The sequence below is a fragment of the Oncorhynchus clarkii genome, chromosome 31 (assembly GCF_045791955.1).
Source record: "Oncorhynchus clarkii lewisi isolate Uvic-CL-2024 chromosome 31, UVic_Ocla_1.0, whole genome shotgun sequence".
Lineage (NCBI taxonomy): Eukaryota > Metazoa > Chordata > Actinopteri > Salmoniformes > Salmonidae > Oncorhynchus > Oncorhynchus clarkii.
In genome coordinates this window covers 5545204-5565203 of record NC_092177.1, presented here as the reverse complement: position 1 = coordinate 5565203, position 20000 = coordinate 5545204, and the positions used below count along the sequence as shown (strand labels likewise).

The window sequence follows — 20000 nt, the reverse complement described above, 5'->3', positions numbered from 1 at the left end:
TCCAGGGATATCTACATGACTAGGTCACACATCTTCAGTGTGTTCTGATTGTGTCTTCATAACAATGCAATGGACCTTCACCTCAGAGAGAATGGATCTTCACCTCAGAGAGAGAATGGACCTTCACCTCAGAGAGAATGGACCTTCACCTCAGAGAGAATGGACCTTCACCTCAGAGAGAGAATGGACCTTCACCTCAGAGAGAGAATGGACCTTCACCTCAGAGAGAGAATGGACCTTCACCTCAGAGAGAATGGACGTTCACCTAAGAGAGAATGGACCTTCGCCTCAGAGGGAATGGACCTTCACCTCAGAGAGAATAGACCTTCGCCTCAGAGAGAATAGACCTTCGCCTCAGAGAGAATAGACAATCGCCTCAGAGAGAATAGACCTTCACCTCAGAGAGAATGGGCTGTGTGCTCGAATTTTATACACCTGTCAGCAACGGGTGTGGCTGAAATAGACAAATCCTCTAATTTGAAGGGGTGTCCACATACTGCTGTATATATACTGTGTCAGCTCATCTGTAAAGAGTCAAGCGTGTTTTCAACACACGTAAATACTGAAAGTGGTACAGGTGGAGCAAGAGATTCTATATTCCAATACCCACTGGACACAAACTGGTTGTGTGTAGTAAAGGAGAACAGGTGTAGGTAATGATGATTGCCAGGACCTGTGGTTAGTAGACGGGTGTTTCTTTCTATAAGTCAAATCAAATCAAATCAAATGTATTTATATAGCCCTTCTTACATCAGCTGATATCTCAAAGTGCTGTACAGAAACCCAGCCTAAAACCCCAAACAGCAAGCAATGCAGGTGTAGAAGCCTACAGCCTACAGAGATTCTATATTCCAATACCCACTGGACACAAACTGGTTGAATCAACATTGTTCATTTTCTCAGTGCCGAAAGAAATTAGCGGGAACATTGTTGACGACGTTGAATCAATGTGGAAAACTGATTCGATTTGCAAAAAAAAGTCATCGAAGTAAAAGGGCATTTCGTCTTTTTTTCCCACCTAACTTTTAACCTACATCCAGCTTGTTGATTTCACATTAAATTCACGTTAGTGGACAACTCAACCAAATATAAATCAAAACTAGACGTTTAAACTGACGTCTTTGCCCAGCGGGTAATGTGAATTATGTGGCAGACCATAGCAGGCAGCCACACCATTTTTTTAAAATGTACCACAGATCACTCAACACAACCAGAAAGACGCGACGCGACGCATGGCAGCTGGATCATTTCAGTTTTCCCAACGCAACACTAGTATGTTCAAACCACAACTTGAACACATCGCTGGACTATCAAATGTCACCAAAACAAGCCTCAAACAAAAACAGTCACGAGGTATTGGCCCTTTACTTAGACTGCTCCACCTGGGGAGTCAACACCTTGGCTTGTACACAGACCTCACATACCCAGCTGCTGTCTGCCGTAGGCCTAGTTCTGACGTCTGCATGTGTCTGCTAATACGTTTAGCCAAGATTCACTCTCAGTTCAGGTCTATTAACATGTTAGAAACAACTAGCGACTAGCCTTAGGCTAATGTAACAGTTAGCGTCTCGCTGGAGGTTATAGTATCTGCAGAAAGTATTCACACTCCTTGAATTCTTCCACATTTTGTTGTTTTACAACCTCAATTTAAAATGGATTAAATAGAGATTTTTTTTGGGGGGGGGGGGGGGGGGGGGGGGGGGTGTCACTGGCCTTCACACAATAACCACGTAATGTCAAAGTGGAATTATCTTTTTTTAAACATACACCAATTAATTACAAATGTAAAAGCTGAAATGTCTTGAAGTCAATAAGTATTTAACCCCTTTGTTATGGCAAACTTAAATAAGTTCAGGAATAAAGATTTGCTTAACAAGTCCCATATAATAAGTTACATAGATCAATGTTCAAATAATAGTGTTTAACATGATTTTTGAATGACTACTTCATCTCTGTACATACTAACCTCGCTTTATTTTATTGGTGAGAGGTTAGCATTTTTTTTTGGGGGGGGGGGGGGGTATGATATTGGTGTCTCACTCATCATTATTCACAATTCATTATCCGTAATCATACACATTAATTTAGAAGTGTTTAGAAACATATACTATTCTTATATACGATCCTGGCCTTCTAGCCTTAATTTCTCAGAACAAGAATAGACTGACACGTTTCAGGCCATTTTGAGCCTGTAATTGAACCCACAAATGCTGATGCTCCAGATACTCAACTAGTCTAAAGAAGGCCAGTTTTATTGCTTCTTTAATCAGGACACCAGTTTTCAGCTGTGCCAACATAATTGCAAAAGGGTTTTCTAATGATCAATTAGCCTTTTAAAATGATAAACTTGGATGAGCTAACACAACGTGCCATTGGAACACAGGAGTGATGGTTGCTGATAATGGGCCTCTGTACGCCTATGTAGATATTCCATTTAAAAAATCAGCCGTTTCCAGCTAAAATAGTCATTTACAAGATTAACAATGTCTACACTGTATTTCTGATAAATTTGATGTTATTTTAATGGACAAAAAAAAATGTGGTTTTCTTTCAAAAAACAAGGAAATTTGTAAGGGACCCCAAACTTTTGAACGGTAGTGTATATATTTGTGTATAAAAGTGTTTCCAACGACATTTCTCGCATAATTAATTTTACCAACACGTAAAGATCCCACCTTGTCTAAGCGTATTTCGTTTTGTCGACATTTTGAAAGTTTACTGAAAACCTTTTTTCTGTTTCCCATCAGGCCTGTCGGGACATTTTTCATCCCACATGTACTTTATATACATAAAAAGGTTGGATGGAAACCTGCTTACTGTCCCAATATGTTTGGGATCTCACAGTACTAGCACATGTCTGAAGATGAAGAAATATCTGATTGATGATTCATAAAGTATCTGGAGAATTCTGTTTTCCTGAATGACAATGGTCCTTTTCAGCAGTGCCTTTAAGCTTGGAGCTTGAAATCAATAATAAAGATCTAATTGTTTAAGCATTATGCTAGCCAACTGCTTTGGTATTGATATATTTTCCAATTAAACTTTGCCATTTGTCTCGACAGTAAAAAGCTGAACCTTGGTACTTTGTATGTCAAGTGCCTTCCAACCGGCTTAGTTCACAATTCCTATCTACGTTTGAAGGTCTCCACTTTGACTAGAAGAGGGTACTGTGAAACAAAGAAGAGTCTTTTCTCTTGAGCAAAAACACCAACTGGTGGACTGGATTCCTCACAGACAGGCATGGACTAGTGACAACCTGCCCCCACCCACCCCACACACAGACAAATTCTTTAAAGACAAGTTGTGTTTTTTTGAACAACTGTCATTAGTCTGCTGCCTCCTCCCTTGTTGTGGTGAACAGCTGAACTGCTCTTTACGTACCAAGAAAATTACAGAAAATAACTGTGTTTACAGTTTACAGACTCTTTCAGTGGCAGTGGAAAAACATAAGTAAAAGTTTTAGTAAACGGTGAAAAGGGGAAAATCTTTACAGGATTTAGATTTATTACTTAAAACAGGATGAACCGGTTTTTAGGATCAACTCCAAACACAAACCTTTGACCCGTAAAACAGTTAAATTTGCATTGTGTTAACAAACTGCATCTTCGCTAGATTTATAGTTATCTATCACTCCGGTGTTCCGTTTGTGCTTATCCGTTTGAAGTTGCAGAAGAGCAGAAACCAAGCGCGTCATAGCTACATGTTGTTGTCTATAGCGAATAGCCACCTGTGAGCTAGGAGTTAACAAGGGTTTGGTTAACGGATCCAACAAGTGTTTCTCTCTTTTCAAAACCCTCATTAAAAAAAGGTCTTTCATCACAACCAAGCTAAAAACCTCTTCCTATCCTTACTGCTTTTATTGTTGGCGTAGCTAGCTAGTTGGTTGACGGCTACTGAAATAGATCGGCCAGTGGAGATAAACGCCAAGCGATACGAGGTTGGATTGTCACTGTGTTTGCATAGAGAGACTCAGGGTATGACAGCTGTCATTCATTTGTATTCATTTACCTCCTGTCACAAGGGGGGAGATCAACAACACACCGTAGGTAAGACGATGAGTCTCAAGGAATCCCATAAATGTGCACTCTGTCTGTAATCCGTTCAATTAAGCAGATTCGGGTAAGATTTGGTTGATCTGATTTGGAATTGGTTGTTTTTATGTCTGTTCGGAAGCATTTCCTGACCACATAAATGGGCTCTTGCCACTGGGTGCTATTAACATAGGAACATGTCAACCTTGACTTGGCATCGACTTGTTACACGGGCATCACAAATCCAAAACACTGTGTACTATTGGTCACACCTACATGGTAAAGCACCATTAGTCAAAGCAACGCGACTGGAATAACAGTTACAGAGATGTTCTGAGAAACACCAAAGTCACTGCTTCAGGTTGGTTTATAAAAGGAAACACTACTGTTTTAATGATCACAATCACAGCAGTGCACACAGAGGAGAGGCGCTAGCTAGCTTGCTAAAGGGAGTGTGGGGCATGGGGCCTGGGCCGGGAATTAGACTGACTAGAATATTGATTGTACCCATGAGTGTACTGTCAAATTTCCGTCACCTTATGGGCTTTTCCACGTTCTAGTCAGTCAAACAAATAGATTGATTTCTATGTGCCTCCAGTCTTACCACCATCTCAGTGCTAGCTTACGTGCTAAGGGAATGGAGAAACGGGCTAGGCTACAAGTCCCACCTCAGGCAGTGCTAGCTTTTTTACATTTACATCATTTAGCAGGTGCACTTATCCAGAGAGACTTACAGTAGTGGGGGCAACAGGCTAAACGGCTGGGTGTTGTGCTCTACAGGGCTGAGCAGGACCCACCCTGGGCTGGGTGTTGTGCTCTACAGGGCTGAGCAGGACCCACCCTGGGCTGGGTGCTATGCGGTGCAGTGCTGTGCTACGAGGCTGGGCCCCACCTTGCCTCGAGTCCTGTCTCAGTGAAGGTTGTTTGCTTGCTAAGAGCTTGTAGCAACAGGCTACAGGGCTAGACACCCTAGCCTCTCAGTGCTAGCTAGGTTGCTAAGAGAGCAACCAATGGGCTAGGCAACAGGCCTGGGTGTTGTGTTGTGCTCTACAGGGCTGAGCAGGCCCCACTCTGGGCTGGGTGTTGTGCTCTACAGGGCTGAGCAGGCCCCACTCTGGGCTGGGTGCTATGCTCTACAGGGCTGAGCAGGCCCCACTCTGGGCTGTGTGCTGTGCTCTACAGGGCTGAGCAGGCCCCACTCTGGGCTGGGTGCTATGCTCTACAGGGCTGAGCAGGCCCCACTCTGGGCTGTGTGCTGTGCTCTACAGGGCTGAGCAGGCCCCACTCTGGGCTGGGTGCTATGCTCTAGAGTGCTGAGCAGGACCCACTCTGGGCTGGGTGCTGTACTCTACAGTGCTGAGCAGGCCCCACTCTGGGCTGGGTGCTGTGCTCTACAGGGCTGAGCAGGCCCCACCCTGGGCTCCAGTCTCACACATTACTTGATAGCACTGTCAGGCCAGCTGGACCGGAGCCCAGTCTCTCCTCTGTACCTCTCCCACAGTGACTAACTCCAAAGAAATGACCTACACTCACTCTACCCAGCCTCTCTGTGTGCTGCCTGCAAACTCAGAGCATGTCAGCACAGGGTCCAGCCACAAAACATAATCACTTTTCTTTCTTTCTTCATTTGGTTGCGTCGTGTTAGGCAACTACAATCATCGTCACTGAATGGATCTCTGTACCTGATTGTGCCAAGGAGCCATATAGACTCTCCAGTTTGGAGTTAGTCTCGTATCTGGTAAACACCTAGAGAGTTAGTCTCGTATCTGGTAAATACCTAGAGAGTTAGTCTTGTATCTGGTAAACAGCTAGAGAGTTAGTCTTGTATCTGGTAAACACCTAGAGAGTTAGTCTCGTATCTGGTAAACACCTAGAGAGTTAGTCTCGTATCTGGTAAACACCTAGAGAGTTAGTCTCGTATCTGGTAAACACCTAGAGAGTTAGTCTCGTATCTGGTAAACACCTAGAGAGTTAGTCTCATATCTGAAAGGATCTTAAGTTGATTGATTGAAGACAACTATCAAGAATAGATTGAAAAGTGGTTCATGATAAAGATCACTAATCATCAAGGATCTATGGACTCTATGGTCTAAAGTAGTGCACTATGAAGTGCATAGGGTGCCATTTGGGACACACAACCTAAGCTAAGGAGAATAGACATACTAAATTATCCCAATGCTATCAAACAGAATTGTCTCAATGTTTTGCTCCTCCCTTTGTTTTTGCATAAGGTTTTGCATAAGCAAACGTGAAAATGTTGTAGATCGACAGAGGCAAATGTGATTCTTCTACAGTGCATGGTGTGAAAAACCTCAAATCATAAAGCATAACATTGATCAATAATAAATCCTTTTATTGAAATTATTTACATTTTGTTTCCAAATGCTCATCAAAATACATCAACAGATAAGGACTGCATACAAGTATTGTGTTATTTACTAAGTAGGCTGTTGTTGTCTGTCCCAAAGTGACAGGAACACTGTTTATTGTTTGTGTGAATGTCACCAGTGGCTAATGGTAATCCCACACCTCCATTTAAATCTTAATGGTAATTACAGGCTAATATCACACCTCCATATAAATCTTAATGGTAATTGCAGGCTAATGTCACACCTCCATTTTAATCTTTAAAGGAATGGTTTCCCCTGGAGCTTTGTAAATCAACATTTAATACCAGAAACTCTATAAAATGTTATAGTTATTGTTGAGTTGAATCATTCTAATGTTTTCCAGTGACATGACATATTGATAGATAGTGTGTAACACACCTGTAACTTTTTGACTGTTTGCAACTTTAAAAACCCTCTGCACATTCCATAGGTTTTATTTCAGCGTTGAAGAACAGCTGTGGTTGGAAACAAATGGGTTTTAACAAGTAAAGACAAGTGCTGAGCAGGAGGTAAAGAAATTACAGTTGAAAAAAACACATGTGAGCCTGAATATGTTGCCAGCCGGGAAAACGACCTCAACAAAGCAACATATATTCGCATTACTCGCACTGCCACCCAGACATTTAGGCACTCCACTCCGAGTGCATCTCAGTGCTGCAGGCGTCACTACAGACACTAGTATATCCGGACCAATGTTGAAAACTCAATGCCCCCCCCTTTGCTAAAAATATTTTCTGAATACTCTAAAATCTCAGGAAATAAAATGGAACGTGGAGGGGGAAAAATAAATAATGACAATAGAATAAAAAAAATCCTGATCTAAAGCTTTAAGTGGACCACAAAAAATACTTATATTATCTTTATTTAACTCGGCAAGTCAGTTAAGAACAAATTCTTATTTTCAATGACGGCCTAGGAACAGTGGGTTAACTGCTTTGTTCAGGGGCAGAATGACAGATTTGTACCTTGTCAGCTCGGGGATTTGAACTTGCAACCTTCCGGTTACCTTCCGGTTACTAGTCCAACACTCTACCCACTAGGCTACCCTGCCATCCCATTGCTCAACAATAAACCTCTTCAGAACGGCATGGCTCCAAAATGTTTTCAGATGTATTCTGGGTAATACGAATTACCCTATCCGAAGACATTCTTTAAAAAAGTATACTCGGTCATAACAAACTTTATACGGGCAAATAAAACTAATGGAATAAAAAGGAAGGTTTTACATCTTCCTAATAAGTCTGAGGTGGTTTTAACCTTCCAGACTTGAAATTGTATCTGCTCACCACCCAGGGCTTTAACTTGCGAAATATACTTAGTTAAATGCACTAAAGGGGGAAAATGGGTATATATTGAAGATGTACATGCTCATCCCCAGAATCTTTTCACTTGTCTATTTTCAAATGATAAAGAACATTAACAACTTCAAATGAAACATATTCAACAAGAACCAATATCACTCCCTTAAAACACAACCCTATGGAACAATCCTTGGATAGCTTTTGTGAATTCGCCAATAAATTGGCATATAAACTATAAATGGGAAATACATTGATTTCCATAACAGAATTTAAAAAACAATTTTGGACTGACCAAAAAACGCTGGAGGAGATGGAGGATAAAAAAAATAAAAGGATTTACTTCAGATACCGATCAAGGCCCAAATCCCCGTCATTCGCATGAAGGAGAGACAGAAATATAGGGGTCGTAGGTCAGGGTGCCTTGTAAGAATCCGACAGCGAGTGGGTGACCCACCTCTACCATCAGTTCTAATAGCCAACGTGCAATCATTCGATAATAAACTGGATGAACTCTGATCAAGACTATCCTACCAACGGGACATTAAAAACAGTAATATCTTATGTTTCACTTATGTTTCACCTAGTCGTGGCTGAGCGAGGAGGCAGCGCTCCTAGTGGCCAGGGACTTTAATGCAGAGAAACTTAAATAAGTTTGACCTAATTTCTACCAGCACGTTACAACAAGAGGAGAAAAAAAACTCTAGACCACCTTTACTCCACACAGTGACACGTACAAAGCTCTCCCTCAACCCTCCATTTGGCAAATCTGACCATAACTCTATACTCCTGCTTCTTGCTTACAAGCTCAAACTAAAGCAGGAAGTACCAGTGGCTCGCTTAATACCAACGTGGTCAGATGACGCAGATGGTAAGCTACAGTACTGTTTGCTAGCACTGTTTGCCCTCCGACGAACCATCAAACAGGCAAAGCGTCAATACAGGACTAAGATTGAATCCTACTACACCGGCTCCAATGCTCATCGGATGTGGCAGGGCTTGCAAACTATTACAGATTACAAAGGGAAGCACAGCTGCGAGCTGCCCAGTGACACAAGCCTACCAGACCAGCTAAATTACTTCTATGCACACTTCGAGGCAAGCAACACTGAAGCATGCATAGAGCACCAGCTGTTCCGGACGACTGTGTGAGTACCAGCTGTTCCGGACGACAGTCTCTATAGCCGGTGTGAGTAAGACATTTAAACAGGTCAACATTCACAAGGCCGCAGGGCCAGACAGATTACCAGGACATGCACTTCGAGCACATGCTGACCAAGCGTCTTCACTGAAATTTTCAACCTGTCCCTGACCTAGTCTGTAATACCAACATGTTTCATGCAGACCACCATAGTCCCTGTGCCCACGAACACCAAGGTAACCTGCCTAAATGACTACCGACCCGTAGCACTCACGTTTGTAGCCATGAAGTGCTTTGAAAGGCTGTTCATGGCTCACATCAACACCATTATCTCAAAAACCCTAGACCAACTCCAATTTGCATACCGCCCCAGCAGATCCACAGATGATGCAATCTCGATTGCACGCCACACTGCCCTTTCCCACCTGGACAAAGGGAACACAGCTCAGCATTCAACACCACCATAGTGCCCTAAAAACCTCCCTCTGCAACTGGATGATGGGCTTCCTGATGTGCCGCCCCCAGGTGGTGATGGTAGGTAGCAGCACATCTGCCACGCTGATCCCTAACACTGCACTCCCCAGGGGTTTGTGCTCAGTCCCTTCCTGTACACCCTGTTCACCCATGACCACATGGCCAATCACGACTCCAACACCATCATTAAGTTTGCCGATGACACAACGACAACAATGAGACAGCCTATAGGGAGGAGGTCAGAGACCTGGCAGTGTGATGAGAGGATAACAACCTCTCCCTCAACACGATCAAAACAAAGGAGATGATTGTGGCCTACAGGAAAAGGAGGACCGAGCACACCCCCATTCTCATCAACGGGGCTGTAGTGGAGCAGGTTGAGAGCTTCAAGTTCCTTGGTGTCCACATCACCAATGAACTGTCATGGTCCAAACATACCAAGACAGTCGTGAAGAGGGCACAGCAAAACCTTTTCCCCCTCAAGAGACTGAAAAGATTTGGCATGGGTCCCCAGATCCTCAAAAAGTTCTACAGCTGCACCATCGAGAGCATGGCAGCATCACTGCCGGGTATGGTAACTGCTCGGGCTCCTACCGCAAGGCACTACCGAGGGTAGTGCGTATGGCCCAGTACATCACTGGGGCCAAGCTTCTTGCCATCCAGGACCTCTATACCAGTCAGAGGATTGTCTTAAAAATTGCAAACGATTCCAGCCAACCTAGTCATAGACTGTTCTCTCTGCTACTGCACGGCAAGCGGTTCCCGGAGCACGAAGTCTAGGTCCAAAAGGCTTCTTAACAGCTTCTACTCCCAAGCCATAAGACTCCTGAATAGCTTACCAAATGGCTACCTGAGGGAATGGGGTGGGAGTGAGTGGGGAATGGGGCAGGAGTGGGGATGAAGGAGGGGAGGTAAGTGGGAAGGGGCAGGATGGAGTGGGGAGGAGGAGGGAGAGAGTGGGGAGGAGGGAGTAGGGAGGTGAGAGTGGGGGGGTGGTGAGGAAGGGAATGGGGTGGCAGTGAGTGGGGAATGGGGCAGGAGTGGGGATGAAGGAGGGGAGGTAAGTGGGAAGGGGGGAAAGATTGGGGAGTGGGTAGGAGGATGGGGGAGGAGGGAGGGCTGGGGAGGGAGTGGCTCTCTGGAAATCTGTGTACAATCACTCAGTCTGAAAGAGGTATTTTTAAAGAATTATTGTCATGAACATTGCTACAGTTCATTATGGCAAAATACACTACATGACCAAAATATGTGGACACCTGCTCGTCAAACATTTCATTCTAAAATCATGGGCATTAATAAGGAGTTATTAATGCTCCCCCCTGTGCTGCGATAACAACCTCCACTCTTCTGGGAAGTCTTTCCACTAGATGTTGCAACATTGGTGCAGGGACTTTGGGTCTTCGGTTGGGTCACTGATGTTGGGCGATTAGGCCTGGCTCATAGTCGGCGTTCCAATTCATCACAAAAGGTGTTCGATTGGGCTGAGGTAAGGGCTCTGTGCAGGCCAGTCAAGTTGTTCCACACCGAACTTGACAAACAATTTTTTTAGGACCTCGCTTTGTGCATGGCGGTACTGTCAAGCTGAAACAGGAAATGGCCTTCCCCAAACTGTTGCCACAAAGTTGGAAGCGCAGAATCATCTAGAAAGTCATTGTATGCTGTACCGTTAAGATTTCCCTTCACTGGAACTAAGGGACCTAGCCTGCCAGATGGTGAAGCGTGATTCATCGCTCCAGAGTCCACTGCTCCAGAGTCCACTGCTCCAGAGTCCACTGCTCCAGAGTCCACTGCTCCAGAGTCCACTGCTCCAGACTCCATTTCGGCCAACGCTTGTGCATAGTGATCTTAGGCTGGTGTGTGTGCGGCTGCTCAGCCATGGAAACCCATTTCAGGAAGCTCCTGATGAACAGTTCTTGTGCTGACGTTGCTTCCAGAGGCAGTTTGGAACTCGGTAGTGAGTGTTCCAACCAAGGACAGACGATTTTTACGCGCTGCGCGTTTCAGCACTCGCCGGTCCCGTTCTGTGAGCTTGTGTGGCCTACCACTTTGCCATTGAGCCGTTGTTGCTCCTAGATGTTTCCACTTCACAATAACCACGCTCACATTTGACCAGGGCAGCTTTACCAGGGCATTAATTTGCCAAACTGACTTGTTGGAAAGGTGGCATCCTATGACGGTGCCACATTGAAAGTCACTGAGCTCTTCAGTAAAGCCATTCTACTGCCAATGTTTGTCAATGAAGATTCAGAGAAATAAGCTTTTTTGTGCATATGGAACATTTCTGGGATCGTTTATTTCAGCTCATGAAACATGGGACCAACACTTTACATGTTGCGTTTATATTTTTGTTCAGTGTACTCATGTATATGTAGCGTAAGTCCATGAGTCAAGAGAGATTTTTTTAGTTGGGTTTACAGTTACACAGAGGGGGAGGAAAACCCCCACAATATTGGAGCTTTAGTCAACAATTTCCCAAGTTGGGATCAATAAAGTATTACTGTACACTTCTAGTCCTTATTTCACCAATTCTGATGGACGGACAGCTGCTTCAGGGCACCAGGTGTGAAATCTATGTGATAAATAAAATCAATGACTTAAATGGCCCAATTATCTACAATTAAAACACCCAGGGAACAATCAGACACAGAGATGAATACAAGTGTTAAAATAAAATCTCTCTCTCTCTCTCACACAATTCAATTTCAATTTAAAGGGCTTTATTGGCATGCTAACATTGCCAAAGCAAGTGAAGTAGATAATAACAAAAGTGAAATAAACAATAAAAAGCAACAGTAAACATGACACTCACAGAAGTTCCACAAGACATTCACAAAATAATAAAGACCTTTCAAATGTCATATTATGTCTATATAAAGTGTTGTAATGACGTGCAAATAGTTAAAGTACAAAAGGGAAGATTAATAAACATAAATATGGGTTGTATTTACAATGGTGTTTGTTCTTCACTGGTTGCCCTTTTCTTGTGGCAACAGGTCACAAATCTTGCTGCTGTGATGGAACACTGTGGAATTTCACCCAGTAGATATGGGAGTTTATCAAAATTGGGTTTGTTTTTGAATTCTTTGTGGGTCTGTGTAATCTGAGGGAAATATGTGTCTCTAATATGGTCATGCATTTGGCAGGAGGTTAGGAAGTGCAGCTCAGTTTCCACCTCATTTTGTGGGCAGTGTGCACATAGCCTGTCTTCTCTTGGGAGCCATGTCTGCCTACGGCGGCCTTTCTCAATAGCAAGGCTATGCTCACTGAGTCTGTACATAGTCAAAGCTTTCCTTAAGTTTGGGTCAGTCACAGTGGTCAGGTATTCTGCCACTGTTTACTCTCTGTTTAGGGCCAAACAGCATTCTAGTTTGCTCTGTTTTTTTGTTAATTCTTTCCAATGTGTCAAGTAATTATCTTTTAGTTTTCTCTCTCTCGCTCTCTCTCTCTTCTCTCTTTTCTCTCTCTCTCTCTCTCCCCTCTCCCTCCTCTCTCTCCCCCTTTCAAATGGGCCCGTGATGAGGAAATAAAAAAAGGAAGTGTGCGAGAGTCTGGGCTCTTTCCATCTCACACTGGAACAGTGAGAATGCCACTCCTCTCCTCTGCTATCAACAGTTGGCAGAGGAAAGCTGTGGTGGCAGGCTTGTTGGAATACAATGATGAGTGTTCTACGAATTCCATGTCCACTGGATGGATAGAACACATGAGTAAATAACGATGTCAGGGGGTTGTCACGAAAGGCTCTGTTCTGAATCTGAGGTTTTCTTAAAAATATTGCTTACTTTTTTCCAATCCAATTTTTGACACTTACTATATTCTCTGTTTTGATCAAGTACTACCGAGTCAAATGAACTGTTCAAAACACTGAATACAAGCTATACCTTCACAATAATAGGAAAAGTTTACATTTAAAGGTCTAGTACAGTCAAAAACGTGATTTTACTGTGTCGCCACACTATGGGGTTGGAATAATATTGTGAATTTGTGAAAATGGTGTTAATTCCCCTTTTAGTGTTAGAGCTGTTGGGAAAAATTGACTAAAATTACAGCCTATTTCGTTGGGGTGGCGTTTTGGCCTGCCAGGTGACATCACCAGGCGGAACATTTAGTTAAGAGTGTTCCACATTTCTCGGTCAATAACAGCTAGTTTTCAGTTTCCCCTCCCCCACTCAGACCACTCCCAGACAGACCTTGCAAAAGTATTGCTTGAGAAATTGCTTGTGCTGTCTAAAATCACTGAAATATATTTTCCATAACAAAATATATAGTATTTCCAGCTGTTTTAAGCTCAATTACAAAAACCTAAAGACACAAAAACAAAACTTAAGAACTGGCAGCATAGAAATAGCACACATAGAACAGATCTACAACTTGCTTTCAAGTTGAATAATGTGTTATTTAAGTCGGTGAAGAACAATTCTTATTTACAATGACAGGCTTCCAGGGAACAGTCCGGTTCAGGGGCAGAACAACAGATTTGTACCTTGTTAGCTCGGGGATTCGATCCAGCAACCTTTCAGTTACTGGCTCAATGCACTAACCACTAGGCTACCTGCCGCCCCAATGACAGATCTATAGCACACTATGTGAATTCGGTAGGGTTGCCCAAAAAGTTACATATTGCCACTTTAAGCATGACTTGACCGACCATACAGCCCATCACTTCGACAAGAACAATTGGAGAACGTTAGACTTTTACAGCTTTAAGGCATTCTGTGTGAGCTTGCTGGCTCTGGTGACATCCTATAGCTAGTGTTCTCTGGGAGAGCGGTATTCTTTTCCTTGCTGTTTCACAGAAGAACGTCGGCCAGGGTGTGGCAGAAGGGGAAAGGGAGAGCTTTTAAAAATATGAATTTCCACCCAACTATTACAAAGCATAATGTTTGAGGGATCGATGTCGCTACATCTCTATCTATGTCTGTTGTGATGAAGAAACTAACAAAAATGTGTCTGTTTCGTTTGATCATAACTCTTCAAGGTTAATACACGCCTGAAGTTACAACAGCGTAGTTGTTCTGTTATTCAAACGCATTCTGTATCTTCGTTTCTGAGCTCGATTTTTGTTTTTTAACGATGTCTCTATGTGCTGCAGGAGTCTTGATTATTTTCCCCTCTTTTCCTCAGACCTGGTTTCAATTAGTAAGTATTTCCTAACCACTACATTCCATTACCATACCCCACCCACCCTCCTAAATTCTCTCTCTCTCCACCCTGGATAGAATCCCAGGACAAAACGAATCGACTGAAAACTGCGAGCGAGAAAGTCCGTAAAACTCCACCCATGTCAACACGTTAAACTGAGAAAACGTTTTTGTTTTTTGCTAAATTCGAAATGTACCGTTTTTTTGTTATACTATATCAAACCCGTTACTATATTACACTCTGAAACCCGTTGGTTTCGAGAAGATGGGTTATAAATATGTTGTTCTAAGACTTCTGTTTCTGTACATGATTGCAGATTGTGTGCAATTATTTTCTCTCTCTCTTCCCTTGGTGCGCCTCCCTGAACCAGAAGCAGGAGGAGGTGAAGGACTTGTAAGAGAGTAGAATCCACACCCAAGTCTGTATCTTAAAACGCTTTATGGGGAACTGCCTTTACTGATAGCCATTTCTTAGCAAATAATTACTCATACTCAACACAAACACTCGACTTGATAGATTAGAGGCAAATAGAACAAATATAATTTAACTTGACAGGTTTTTCATCAATGATGATGTTTGGGGCGGTTTCTATAAACAACTCTCTTTTCTCTTTACTGCGTGCAGGGCAGGGTTAGGATAAGAATATCAATATCCACGTTGCTGAGATGAAATCACAACCGGACTAGGCTATACATTTGCATGGGTTTTTTAAATTATATAAAAAATATTTAAAAAATGGTATAACACATCCCCGGGAAACTTAAATTAGTCTGGCATGTAAGTCCTTCACGTGAGTGGCGTCGCTTCATATACCCTAGTCAGCTGTATTTAGTAACAGAGTGTGAAATGAGAAGTGAGACCCATGTCACCGTTCATGTGGGTGGGGACACACACCCACTTCATCTCGTGTTCTACATTACAGAACTTTGAACGAGAAAACAAAGTAGCACCGCGGACCACCACCCTTCCTCTTCAGTTACTGTGGTGAAAGACTATCATTCTTATTTTAAAAAATTGTATGTAAATTTAGCTTTAAAACAGCACGATTGCCACGTCATTTAAACATATGCATTATAACTTTTTGGGGGAGTTTCCCAGATATGATACCATCACCATCATAAACTGTTAAAAATAATCTAAATTAAAATTGTGATGACAAAAGTAAATTGTTGTTTTTACCTGAGCAGTCTGAGCTGCAACAACTTCAACACAGCAACTTGAGCATCGTTGGCAATGTCCTCTTCCCCTCCTGCTGCCCCAGCAGTCGATAAAAGCACGTCTTCTTCTTCCCAATCGAACGTTCTTTCTCACTTCTAAAATACTTGTCTTTCTCTATCAACCCGAGTCTCTCTCCGTGTCCAGGGCGTTTTTCTCTCTCCCCTCCCTTCTCACTCTCTCCCCTTAGAGAGTGCGTGTTGCCTTTTTTTTTTCTGGTCTGCGTGGCTGTTGCTCCGGGCGATGCAGAATGGTTGGACATGCGAACGGGTAGGGCTACTGGTCTTGGATAAAGGGAGGAATAGAGGGCGGGAGGTAACGGGAGGTGTAGAAGGGAGTGGCCGTAGTCTCCCTTTCTGTCTCTGCCCATCCAATGCAACTTGACTCAGGGGGGACATAACATAGTAAACTAAATCCGGGACATTCAAATGATACAAAACAAAAATACAAACGCAACATGCAATAATTTCACGATCTTATTGAGTTACACTTCCTGTATGGAAATGAGTCAATTGAAATGGATTCATTGGGCCCTAATCTATGGATTTGTTATGATTGGGCAGGGTGGTTTCACCATGGTCCTGTTCCCCAACAGAACACATTTATAACAGAGTTTTAGAGAGTAAAGAAACTCAAATACCTAAATTTTTTTTGTTGTATCTTTTTCATTGAAGAAATGCTCTCTCTTGTTTCTCTATAATCTTTTGCCGCACTTTTTTTTGTTGGAATCGATAGGAATTGAACAATATAGTATTTTGTGAAGGAGCTTTGGTTGAAACGGAGCAGTTACAATTGTATTGATTTGAATAACGGTCCGACTTTACTCTCTCGGATTCAAGAGATCCCATTCAAAACTTGAAACAAACCTTTGTTATGATGTATTACAAGCGTCCCAAATGGGACCCTATTCATAACTGGCACCAGAGTCCTGGTCAAAAGTAGTGCACTTTAAAGGGAACAGGGGACAGTTTGCAGAAACAAGGTGGCAGGTAGCCTAGTGGTTAGAGTGTCGGACCAGTAACTGAAAGGTTGCTGGTTCAAATACTTCAGCTGATAAAGTGAAACATTTGCTGATGTGCCCTTGAGCAGGGCACTTAGCCTGAATTTGTTCCAGGTGAGCTGTACTACTGCTGTAAAACAGCACCTATCCAGGTGAATATACAAAAATACTGTGTTTTGGAAGGGGTAACACAGTTTCTTCATTGTTATTGGCATCAGCTCCATCATTCCAGCAGTGCTGTGTCACCCAATACTGTTCTTCATACCATAGAAAATACTGTTCTTCATACCATAGAAAATACTGTTCTTCATACCATAGCCAATACTGTCCTTCATACCATAGCCAATACTGTCCTTCATACCATAGCCAATGCTTTACTGTATAATTTTACCCTCATTGCGATTGGCTCATTTTCAATGCTAGTCTCACGGCAGCAACTCAGCAACTGTGGCTGGCCGCTCTTTCAACTGCATCCAGCCTGACTTTGTCTACACACGTCCTAAAATAGCATTATACATATCATCTTTATTACTAGCATTTATGTCAAATACATCCCAAATGGCACCCTATTCCCTATATAGAGCACTACTTTTGACCAGAGTCCTATGGGCAATGGCACCCTATTCCCTATATAGTTCACTACTTTTGACCAGAGGCCCCAGTACATAGGGAATAGGGTGAAATTTATGGCGTAGACATGCAGGGGCGTTGTCTAACTTGGTTCCAGGTAGGCTACTCTTTCAGAAGTTATTGTCCTGACCTGAATACACAGGATCAGTGGGCACGTAGAGAAAGGTGTTCTATCGAGAGAGAGAAAATAAATTGTATCTTTTTGTTTTTGTTTTGTTCATGCGACGCTGAACATGTATGTGATTAAATAGCACAGTTAGAACAACATGACGAGCCAACTTGAATTAACATCTTGAGAGTTTTTTCAAATTCCTGTAGAGTTTTAGAGATGATGATTTCAGATGAGATATATGTGCATTTTTCTCATTACTCAGATATTGGCCTTTTTTCTTTTTGTCCCTTGAACCACCGCTAGTCAAACTGAATTAAACTGGATGTCTTTTTAGTATTTCCTTAAATGTCAATCAGCAGTGCAATTGATCACTGATAAAGGAGACAATTGATCAATTGATTGATGAACTGTTCCCAGAAATGTTCCGCTGTAATCCATAGATTCTTAAAACATTTTTTATTATTAAAAATAAATAATAAATAAAGTGTTTTCTGTGTGCGTACGTGTTTGTGCATACTTACAGGTAGGTGTGTGTGTGTGTGTGTGTGTGTGTGTGTGTGTGTGCAGAGCATGGGTACTTGCACTTAGGTGTGTCTATGCGGGCGTGCACTTGTAGGTACGTGTGCTTGCCAATCCTCTCATATCCCAGGCCATGTCACACCCATATTGACTGAGGTCAAACAGCAAACAGTCAGATGAAAAGAGAGAGAGAGAGAGAGAGAGAGAGGCTACTTTCCAAATGGGCTACTATTCCCTATATAGTTCACTACTGTTAACCAGGGCCCACAGGGATACGTTTAAAAGTAATTAACTATGTAAGGATTAGGGTGCCATTTGGGAAGCGGCCAAAGAGCAAACAAAGAGGAAGTGGAGACTGATACTGTGTGTCTGTTTAAGGAAGAACAGGAAATGGAGACTGGTCCCGTGTGTCTGTTTAAGGAAGAACAGGAAATGGAGACTGGACCCGTGTGTCTGTTTAAGGAAGAACAGGAAGTGGAGACTGGACACGTGTGTCTGTTTAAGGAAGAACAGGAAGTGGAGACCGGTCCTGTGTGTCTGTTTAAGGAAGAACAGGAAGTGGAGACTGGTCATGTGTGTCGGTTTAAGGAAGAACAATTAAGGAAGAACAGGAAGTGGAGACGTGTTCTGTGTGTCTCTTTAAGGAAGAACAGGAAGTGGAGACTGGTCCTGTGTGTCGGTTTAAGGAAGAACAGGAAGTGGAGACTGGTCATGTGTGTCGGTTTAAGGAAGAACAGGAAGTGGAGACTGGTCCTGTGTGTCTGTTTAAGGAAGAACAGGAAGTGTAGACTGGTCCTGTGTGTCGGTTTAAGGAATAACAATTAAGGAAGAACAGGAAGTGGAGACTGGTATTGTGTGTCTCTTTAAGGAAGAACAGGAAGTGGATACTGGTCCTTTGTGTCTGTTTAAGAAAGAACAGGAAGTGGAGACTGGTCCTGTGTGTCGGTTTAAGAAAGAGGAGACTGGTCCTGTGTGTCGGTTTAAGGAAGAGGAGAATGGTCCTGTGTGTCGGTTTAAGGAAGAACAGGGAGTGGCAGCACGCTACTATGAGTCAAGAAGAACAACTGATTTGACGTGTCCCAAATTGTATTTATTTATTTATTTTATTTAACCTTTATTTAACCAGGTAGGCAAGTTGAGAACAAGTTCTCATTTACAATTGCGACCTGGCCAAGATAAAGCAAAGCAGTTCGACACATACAACGACACAGAGTTACACATGGAGTAAAACAAACATACAGTCAATAATACAGTATAAACAAGTCTATATACGATGTGAGCAAATGAGGTGAGATAAGGGAGGCAAAGGCAAAAAGGCCATGGTGGCAAAGTAAATACAATATAGCAAGTAAAACACTGGAATGGTAGATTTGCAATGGGAGAATGTGCAAAGTAGAAATAAAAATAATGGGGGTGCAAAGGAGCAAAATAAATAAATAAATTAAATACAGTAGGGAAAGAGGTAGTTGTTTGGGCTAAATTATAGGTGGGCTATGTACAGGTGCAGTAATCTGTGAGCTGCTCTGACAGTTGGTGCTTAAAGCTAGTGAGGGAGATAAGTGTTTCCAGTTTCAGAGATTTTTGTAGTTCGTTCCAGTCATTGGCAGCAGAGAACTGGAAGGAGAGGCGGCCAAAGAAAGAATTGGTTTTGGGGGTGACTAGAGAGATATACCTGCTGGAGCGTGTGCTACAGGTGGGAGATGCAATGGTGACCAGCGAGCTGAGATAAGGGGGGACTTTACCTAGCAGGGTCTTGTAGATGACATGGAGCCAGTGGGTTTGGCGACGAGTATGAAGCGAGGGCCAGCCAACGAGAGCGTACAGGTCGCAATGGTGGGTAGTATATGGGGCTTTGGTGACAAAACGGATTGCACTGTGATAGACTGCATCCAATTCGTTGAGTAGGGTATTGGAGGCTATTTTGTAAATGACATCGCCAAAGTCGAGGATTGGTAGGATGGTCAGTTTTACAAGGGTATGTTTGGCAGCATGAGTGAAGGATGCTTTGTTGCGAAATAGGAAGCCAATTCTAGATTTAACTTTGGATTGGA

At 42.8% G+C, this 20000-nt stretch overlaps 1 protein-coding gene across 1 annotated transcript in view; it reads right to left on the bottom strand.

Moving 5' to 3' along the window:
* The window catches only part of LOC139390580 (AHNAK nucleoprotein), a 56963-nt gene extending 40840 nt beyond the window's left edge, over nt 1–16123 (bottom strand). Inside the window, exon 1 of the mRNA XM_071137787.1 lies at nt 15653–16123. The gene's annotated coding sequence lies outside the window, so the exon portion shown is untranslated. The remainder of the gene's footprint in view (nt 1–15652) is intronic.
* Nucleotides 16124–20000: the final 3877 nt, after the last annotated feature.